Source organism: Anomalospiza imberbis, chromosome 9 (assembly GCF_031753505.1).
Source record: "Anomalospiza imberbis isolate Cuckoo-Finch-1a 21T00152 chromosome 9, ASM3175350v1, whole genome shotgun sequence".
Taxonomy (NCBI): Eukaryota; Metazoa; Chordata; class Aves; order Passeriformes; family Viduidae; genus Anomalospiza; species Anomalospiza imberbis.
The window spans coordinates 12,783,895-12,793,380 of NC_089689.1; the positions used below are offsets into that span (position 1 = coordinate 12,783,895).

Below are 9,486 nucleotides of genomic sequence, written 5' to 3' on the forward strand. Positions count from 1 at the left end.
CATTCCAGTTTGGGATAGATGCAGAACATTTCACTGCCTGAGAGGTTACAAAATTTAATGGGAAGGGTAGAGCATAGTGTGTCATGGTCCCAAACACACAAAATCTGAGAGTAAACTGATGTTTCTAATGAATGGTCATAGGTAGTGCGACATTTCTCTGGGCTTTAGTGCTAACATTGAGTAAGATGAGGGGAGAATTAACCTCAGAAATTGTATTTTAGACCAGAAAAAGAAAAAAATTAGGAAAGCATACAGGAAGCCCACTACTCACTTTTGCTTTTGTTTCATTTTATTTGTGGTACTACTTCATGTCAACGACTAGCTTATAGATGTGCCTTTACACCTCTGGAAACATTCAAATAGATCATGCTTGAGCTTCTGGAAGATATTTAATTGTAATTGGAATGTCAATGCATAAACCAGGGAAGATATTGTGAGGTTCAGAGATCATGATGAACACTAGGAAAAAGTTAACTGATACATGAGAAAGTAAGTTGCTGAAGAAGCAGTTTCATGATCTATAGTTTGGCCTTTTGTCTGGCCTTCAGCAGGTATGTAATAACAAAGCTTGAAAGCTCTTTGATCAGCAGTTCAGCTCCCACACTGGGAATGAGGCAGGGCTTGCTCATCTGATAGCTCATTCTGACAAAGAAACTGAGTTACAGGAGGGACGTAGAGCAGGAGTTGGTGTGGCATCAGTGAAAACAGTGGTAGAGTAAACTTCTATCAACCACTGTTTGCAGGAGAAGTAAGAGCATGGACAGGTTAACCAAGAGCACATCTAGCATTACTTGTTCAGCTGCAGCAGAGGAAGCACTTTCAGAAAAGGAAACGCAGAAACTGGCGTTCCTCCCAGGATGAACCTGCTAGGGCTTGTAGAGCTTGGCTGTCTGTGGTGGGTGGGGAGATCCTCGACATGTTCTGTCAGACCCTGGCATCTTCACTGCCTGTGAAAGAGGGCTGTGTTGTGTTCTGACAGGTAAATGTGGGATGACACAGTAGCTGTGTGGAAACAACATAGTGACACAATAACCAGACCACATGAAACTCACGGAGAGCAGAAAGACACTGCTTGAGATGGCATCTAATGTAAGAGAGAGTTCTTCCTCTTTTGAAGTCCTGATGTGATAATGGTTCTTTCTGAGGGTACCAGCAGCCCCCTTTGCTTTCTATACTGGATTGAACTAATGTTGCCAAGGTAGTGTCTGCAGGGGCTTTACACCATTACTCTGTGAGCCATGTGGGTACTAGCACACACTTCATAGGGACTGATTGTGATCCTTCCAGCCTGCAGTTCACAACTCAATGTGTGTAGGACTTAAATATATGGAACCTGAAACTTATGAAACCTCAATTTATAGAGCCTGATCCTCTGTGTCTGGTCACCAGTTTCCATCTAGTCTAAGTCCCCTTAAACTCATGTGAAACCTTCAATTTTCTGTCAACTGCACAGAATCAGGTCTGTTTGTGAGCAGATCTGGGGACTGTCAAACAGCATGAGGTTCCAAAGAGCTTTAGTCCTCTGAGGTGCAACATAAAGTTTGCTCCTGGGGTTTGGGGCGGGGGGGGGGGGGAATAGTTTAGTTATTTGTAGAGATCAAATTTATTAAAGAAGGGTTTGGCTGTGCAATGTAATTTCTTTATAGCATCCGTTGAGATATTGCAATCTTGGGCTGTTGGAGGGGCCAGCCAAAGGGTTTAGCACCTCATCTGCACTGAGGTAATTAGCCAAAGGAACATTACTCTTGCAGTGCTCAAAATTGCCTGGAAAGCTAGAAGTAATTTTCAGTGGCATGCTTAAGGTAGTTTTTGGCTCATTCATAGACTCCTGGGGATAGTTTTCTAAAACAATGTTTCTTGTGAGCATCTTTGTAATGACACATACAAATACAATCTTTATTCCCCTAGCATTGACTTTGTAAGGAACATTGTCATTGTATTTTATTTTGAGAGATGTTCTAGAGTTATGCTGGGAGTAATAACCTGGATTTAGGCTTGGAAGCCCTTGAAAAGCTCTTGGTAAATGGGAATTAGTATTTTATTTCTGCAATTCTCACTTCAAGAAGGCAATTTCTGTGTATTTTGTGAACATCTTCAAAAGAAAGTGTTTATTTTGAAAAAAAATGTTCTTGAACTTCAAGCAAAAATACCACTTAGGGAATGGACTTTCTCCATCTTCATGCTCAGTTTTGCATGGATCACAATGTAAATATGAAAACAGCAGTCATCCATTACTAGTTTAAGCATCTCTGAATTATAATTCTTAAATAGAGTAACATGTTAATAGAGTTTAGTTATGTTTCACTGTGCAAAACAATGCCTTGAAATATGAGGATTAATTAGAAAAAAGTCTCATCTTGCTGTAAGGAATTTGCTGACTCTTTTTGGACTCAATTGAGCAATCTCAGGGCATGATAATTTCTTTGATGCAGGAGCTGAGGAGGTAAAGAGCACCTAGAAATTAAGCATTTGTTGTTCAAAACATATAATTACAAAATCTGTCTGGACAGATTCAAGTTCATGCTTGTTGCCTGGAGACAGAGAATATTGGAAATGACAACTAAGTATTAACTCTACAGAGGACTATTTGGGCAGGGGGCAAATACACAAAGCAAACTGCATTGATGTGCTTCAGTATATTGAATTACCCTGCAGTGCAATTGGGGGTTTCTGCCAAAAAGCTCTTTTGAGAACATAAATCTTTGATTTCTAGCAGCAGCAGCATTGACAAATGACAGCCAAGACACACACCATCCTGGGTATTATGTAGTCAGCTGGGAGCTCTATACTTGCTGTATGAGGGAGAAAGGAAATAAGATTACCCTGGCATTTCCTGAGCCATTTGGGTTTTGTTTTTGGCTAGTCAGCCATTACCAAATCAAACAGGGCCAAATTAATTCTTTGGGTACCTTTGAAGTCAGAGGAGTTATAACTGTACTAAGTCCCAAGCTTCTTAGTATAAAGACTGTGCTGAATCTCACAGGAGAATTCCCTTTTCAGAGCCTTTCTCTAATGGTTGCAGTGTTTAGCATGGCTTTTCATTTTTCATGATGAGTCATGCTGCTGCCTCTTCAAAAGCTGCATTTGCAAAGACGTGGTTTTGCCTTTTTTCAGTTTTCAGTGAAAATGAAAACAACCCTCGTGAAACGATTAAGAATCATGCCTAAGCCCATCAGTATGCTGTGGGAAAATGAGGAGATGGGTCAGCTAGGGTAAAAGGCATTTCTGTGACAATGTTTTGTTTCTGCCATTGCATTTAAAGGTCTCTTGATGCCCGAAAGACTTCATAGGGTTCCTTTTACTATTTGATTCCTGTGTCTTTACCTCATCCTTTCTGCTGTGTGTAAAAAATCATGGTAGGCTTGATATCTTTACAATCTCTCACCTAGGTTGCAGTCAAGGTTACTAGCAGGGAAAAATATTTGTTCTCCTTTCCCCTAACTCTTAATGTAGGGACTTATTTTATCTATATCTTAAGCTGATACAAAAATAGTGGAAGTTGTTTGCATAAACATTTGTGTGATCCCACTAGGAAGAACAGTACCCATGTCCAGGGTTTTTTCCACTAGCTGCCTTGTGATAGCTTTTTTCTGAGGAATTGTTTTTTCTGTACCTGATAATTGCCATGGTAGTTTTCTCCAATACCCCAACTTTAGCATCACATTATAATGATTTCAACAGCACTGACTCACATCTCTTGCAAACTAGAGCAGGTTGCAAATACTTGGCATTCCAGTTTATGTAGCCGACAAATACTTGCCTTCAAGTACTTGCTTCTGGGAGGTCATCACAGTGAAACTAACTGATGGACAAGCCCAGGCTTGGAGACAAATGTTTGTTAATTTTCCTACTTTATTCTCTCTCATGTAACATCTGCTGTATTTTCAGCTTACTGTTTGCTCAGCTAGCACTACCAACATTGGCTGTTTCCAGACTAATGGAAACTTTCTTCTGAGTGAAGCAAGTTGTAATGTCATCTATTTGTAAATGGAAAGCATCTATAATCTTTACATACAAAGATCTTACCAAAAATATAGAAACAAAGCACTGTTTGTTCACAGACCACAAATACATCTTTGAAATATCTGTGAGCTGGAAAAGTGTTTAGTAATGTGAAGGAAGATGAGTGCTCTAAATATCTCATTATGAAATGCAAAAGGTTTTGTTTTGCTCTTTTTTTTTTTTTTTTTTTTTTTTTTTTTTTTTTTTTTTTTTTTTGCTTTTAAGCACTTTATTCCCACAGGATGGCCTTTTAAAAAAGGAAAAGAAGGCATTTAAGTATAAGCACAACTGTAGCCTGGGTTGTTGGCTTGGTCTTATCACATTCTAGATAGAGGAATTGAAGGTGAATGGATTCACACCCAAATTCCATTGTAGTCATCAGCAGAAACTTCAGAACTAGGCTCAAGGGCCACTTGTCCATCTCCATGTGTACAGCTGGTAAAGTGCAAGGATCTCTGAGCCTTTGTCCTGATGTACTTTTAGTTGGTTGATCCTGTGCTATAACTGGGATTGGATCAGGTATTATGGGTGCAACCACAGCGACAGAGATGTCTGTAACCCACTTAAAAGAAGTCTTGTGTTTTCTGACAGGGATTCAAGATCCTACAAATCTGGCCTTTCTGTTCTCAAAGCAACATTTTCAGGCCCCCCAAAAAAGCACAACTAGTGTTTATTTCTTTCGGCAATTTGCAGCCAGAGTTGCACAGAATTTTGTTCAGGGTAGAAAATGCTGCTATCTTGAGTTATTTCTCAGATTCACTGACTTTATGGAATAACTGTATAGTTAAGGCAGTTTTGCACATTTAAAAATAGAATTGCACAAATGAAGCTATAAGTAAATGGACATGTAAAAAATATTCCAACTTTCTGTAACAAGCTTTAGACAGACCAGATTTCATCATTAAATATTAAGATATTGTGATTTCCCTGCCTTAAAATCAGATTAGGAAATGGGAATGGATTATTCACTAAATGGTAATTCCATTTATGTATATATATTACAGAGGGAGCCATGCTTTTCTGTAGCTTTTATGTGGCATTTGCCAGAAAAGTACAAGTAAAAATACCAGAAAAAGTCCTGTTTCATGTAAGTTTATTTGCATATTTATATAGACTATGTGATTGCTAGAAAGGGTTGCTTTGTAGGAATAGTGTGACAAATCACCCATCCCTTGGTGTCTGGACCCCAGCAGACATTTTAAGAAAGAACTTCCAGTAGCTTCTATTTGTTTGTATTAATTGGCAGGCCTGTCAAGTATTTGCTGTGTCAATGATCTCTCCAAAGTCTTTCTTATATGTGTTAATTGCCTGAAAATTATTTTGGTGTGCTCATTTCAGGGACTATATTGTAGACTGAAAGTAAATACAGTGTTATAAAGTAAACCTGGAAAAAAATCACCTCCTCTTCCCTAATTTTATTTGTTCACAGGTCTATGTTGGCTTTTTCAATCAATGCCTGGCTCATCCAAAGTAGAAAATTACATATGAATTTGAGAATTAAGCTATCAGCCTAGCACCACTGAGTTAATTTATACCTCAATGAATCCATAATGAAATATTTTAATCTGTTTGCACTACTTGACACACTTTAAATATTAGACTAATATTATTACCTTCTACTAAGCATGTGTCCTTCCCAAGCTGGGAATATTCCTGATCAAATGTGGGTAATCTTTCCATTGAAATCTCACTCAGGCAACAGCTGGAGTGGGAGTCTCCCTAGCTAATGACTAATAGGAAAGTGCTGCTTACTGGCAGCTTCCCTTCTATCCTCACTACCTCCCATCAGCCTCCAGGAAATCTGGCTCTTGGAACCTCCTTAGTAATCAGTATGGACAAAGGTACTTCAAGGTGTGCAGGAATTCAGAGGAATAGGAGAAGTGTGTTGGTTTTAGCATAAGCAGAGGAATACTTTCTAAAATTATAATATGTGAAGGTTTGGTGCTACATGTAGAAAACTAAGTAGGAAAAGCCCTGTAGCCACTCCTTTGTAGTGTTTGCTAGGAGTCACATTGTCCTTTGGCATGTATGGAAATGCATAGTACTGGAGAATCTGACACTTTATTTCCATTGCAGATTGTGAAATCCCACTGGAATTTCAAAACTTGAAGTGTCTTTAAACAAATAGAAGCATCTCTCTTAAGCTGTGATCATGTTCAGTGAGTACCAGTTTACTCTGATTCAAATCTTTCATGAAGTTACTCTGTTTTGTTACAAAAAATACCAGCTGGAAACAGCTGGAAAGGTGTTGAGCTATGATTAGCACTGCTGAGTCCTGCTCTGTAGCACTGCTGGAAATTGTGTGCACTGGCAGACCACAGTGGAACAGGCTGTTACTGCTGTCACTCTGAGTCAGTCCAGACTTGCCCTCAACACCCAGCCTTCCTCCCCTCCCCTGATCCCTTTTACCTTCAGACTTTCATGGCAAGACTATTATGCCTTTTCTTTCCTGCTTCCAAGTGCTTAAATTAGTGAACTCATAGAGGCTCCTGTTGCTCTGTGTGCACATAAACCTTGCTATCAGTTGCAGAGCTGGTTTTGACTGATGTGTACAAGTCCCAGGCTGAAGGTGACACAGACAGTGCCAGGCAATCCCAGGGTTTGCCCTCTGCCTTCTGCTCTGTAGAGCCATGTTCTTTCACTTCTGACACAGTCCCACCAGGAATTTTTTAAAAATATTTTTTCTGATGCAAACTAGAAAAAGAATAGCACTGTAGCACTGCTGAAAATCTGGAAAACATTTTTGTTTGTCTAGGTCATGGATTTCTGACAGGAATTTAGCCCACAGAAGTACACAAATACTGAGACAATTTTATATGTATTTTCCTCAGGAAAAAAAGGCTATGGAAATCAATGGCCATTCATTGGACTAAAGGTGCCAGAACTTGATTTCAGCATTCTCTGTGCCTGAGGTTGGACGTACTGTAGTTTTTATAATAAGTGATATTTTTTAAACCATAGTCAATAAAAATCTTTGCTACATTACCCTGCATCTGCTTAATACCTCCCCCAGGAGCTTAGTGGAGGAGTTCTTTGTTGAGATAGGTGTCCTGAGATTAAATTTATTTCATGCCAATAGTTTTTAGAAATTTGTGGAAAATGGCATTCCACCAATTCCACGTGCAAGCTTCACCATAAAAATAGGGTAGATTTCAGAGTTCGGCAAAGTGCTCTGGAATTCATACCATGTTGATAAGCTTTGATGTTCCTTTCTCATCTTTGTGTCCTTTCACACAGTGTGTTTGGGTGCCTGGTGGAAGCATCAGTATTTCTATTGTGATGTGCATGGTGAGTTGATTGACAGTGGAACTGAGATCCTACATTCCGACATAATCTGCACAGGAACACTTTGATTTGTAACTCTGCACATGAAGGGAAAAACCCCATATTTTATGTTATGTGTATGATTTAAATGAAGTAATGAACACCAACTGCTATAGTGAAAGTGTGGGAGAAACTTGGTAATTTCTCAACCAGTTCCTAATTCATCCGCTTGTTTTCCTAAAACAGACAAATATCTCTACCAAAACAGATCCAAAACAATGAATGTCCAAGGCTATAATTTACCACAAGCAGGCAAAAAACACTGTGGTTAATTTTCTTCTCTGAGACTTAAATCTGAAATGAATATTCTGCATATCACTATTAAAGCAGGGTGTGACAGAAAGGTAAATGGTCAGGGGAAATGTCTCCATGGAAAAGAAAAGCTCTGTCTGTGCAGGCATCTATAGAGAGGTTGGGGGCTGGGGAGGGGAGGGGCAAAATACAACAGAGAAAATTGAGATTGTCCTTTTATTTCAATCTGAGGATATAATTTGGAGAGGCAAGAAGGATAAGATTAAAATTACCTTTTTCAGCAACTTAAAGAGAAGGTAAGGTGCTAGAGTGTTTGAAAGATGAAATAACCAATTTTGAAAGTGAGAAAAGCTGAGGAGGAATTGTAATTTATGGAGGTTTGGGACTGAGAAGTTAGGTCAGACAAAATCATCATGAGAGTGTGACTTATGATAGTGGAATCATCCCATGAGACAGCAGGAAACTCAGTGTTGGGGATATTTAATGCAGTCCATTGTTGGATATAGCTCTGAGGTCTGAATAATATACACAGAGCAAAGCAGAAGTAGTATTTGCTTATACATTTGTTATACATAAATATATTTGTTACTTGGTGATGGCTCTCCTCACACTGATTTTTGATGCCTTTCCTGATCATAAAGAATGTTTAAACAACTAGAACTGGCTAACTAGACTCACATATTAATATAAATTATTCTAGGTCTGACAGTGAAAAGTCTGGTTAAAATTAAGGCCAAACCACAGGATCTGTGTATCTATGTAAATTGCAATTATTGCTATGCATTGCTGCTTTACTGATGGCCAAATCAGCACAGTGACCACTGTATTTTTCTGTATTCAAAGTCACTCTCTAATACTATTTCATGTCAGTCACAGAAGCAGGTTTAGAACAATTAGATTAAATCCACCTACATTTCAATATCACCATCTTCTTTCTTCTCCATCTTCTCTTTCTATCCTGTCTCACCAATTTCCCCTTGTCTCTCAAGAATAGCTCCAGTCATAGGCACACATATATTTTAAGATTTGTGTAGCTCTACCCTTGAAATAGGTACTCATCCATTGTGAGCTGGCACAAATGCATTGAAGTTATAGTACATTCATAAAAATACTTCTCTGTGCTTTTCTTCCACATCTGAAAGCACAAGAACTCATACTCCAGACCCACATCATAACTGTAGATGTATAAACTAGGAGGTATTTTTAGTAAATAAGAAAAGCAGAATGAAGAGCAGGATGAAAATACTCTGTCAAGACAGATTTTGATAGACACATTTCTTAAGAAAATAGATTTTTAAGAAATAGTGACCTTACCTTTTTTGTTGTTGATGTTCAGAAACCAAAGTGTGAGACTGTATTTTGATATCACATTTATCAGCACCACTTTGCAATTGACAACAAGGTAGAGGACTGGAAGCAGCAAAATCTGGGATTATAAATCCTTTTAATGCTATGTTATTGTACTTTCTTCATGCACATATCTATCCAGGTGAAGTCTTTTTTGGGGTTAAGATAAACAGATGGAAACAGATATTTTAGAAATGTCCATGGTGGGCTAAGGAGTACTTGCTAAAGACTTTTCCTCTGATAAATCAGTTGTCATTGAAGGGACCTACTTGTCTTGTATGTCAGTTAAAATCTAGTAAATTTTTAACCTGCTAACTAAGAGACCTGGGGCTGTGTGATTTATAAGTGGGTGTAGCCCTTACTTTGGCATTTATTGTGGCCCTTTGTTCTGGACATATCCTAGCTAAATTAGCAGGTGAGGTAAAGACTGTGATTTACTGCAATTTCTGAACAGATAAAAATGCTGGGCAGATGCTAAAGGTTGTTTTTTACTTTCATATGATGAACTGTTTTACACGAAATTGTGTCTGGGCAGTACTCAGGAAAAAACACAGTAAATGC

General features: G+C 38.6%; 1 protein-coding gene across 1 annotated transcript in view; it reads right to left on the reverse strand.

The window, feature by feature from the left end:
- The window catches only part of PALMD (palmdelphin), a 46,469-nt gene extending 37,254 nt beyond the window's left edge, over positions 1–9,215 (reverse strand). The window contains exon 1 of the mRNA XM_068199747.1: positions 8,893–9,215. The gene's annotated coding sequence lies outside the window, so the exon portion shown is untranslated. The remainder of the gene's footprint in view (positions 1–8,892) is intronic.
- Positions 9,216–9,486: the final 271 nt, after the last annotated feature.